Source organism: Penaeus monodon, chromosome 29 (assembly GCF_015228065.2).
Source record: "Penaeus monodon isolate SGIC_2016 chromosome 29, NSTDA_Pmon_1, whole genome shotgun sequence".
Classification (NCBI taxonomy): Eukaryota; Metazoa; Arthropoda; class Malacostraca; order Decapoda; family Penaeidae; genus Penaeus; species Penaeus monodon.
In genome coordinates, this window is record NC_051414.1 from 29,093,063 (window position 1) to 29,093,296 (window position 234).

At 38.5% G+C, this 234-nt stretch overlaps 1 protein-coding gene across 1 annotated transcript in view; it reads right to left on the bottom strand.

The window, feature by feature from the left end:
• Window positions 1-234, bottom strand: part of LOC119592117 (glutathione S-transferase Mu 1-like) — a 14,650-nt gene that overhangs the window by 5,393 nt on the left and 9,023 nt on the right. The window lies entirely within an intron of this gene.

Sequence of the window (234 nt, forward strand, 5' to 3'; positions counted from 1 at the left end):
ATTTCATCGGTGTTTTTCTTCTTCCCTTGAAATTAGCCCTCATGAACCATCCTTTACTTCATATCTTCAAAAAAATATGGTAATTTTTCCCACAGAATCCGAAATTAGCTTGAGCTCTGGAATCAAGATGAGGATTCCTGAAATAGCCACTGTTATGAGGATTTTTTTTCTTTGCGTACTTCAGCCTCTGTGTGTGTTTGCATGTGCGTGGGTGTATGTGCATTCTAGTGTCTT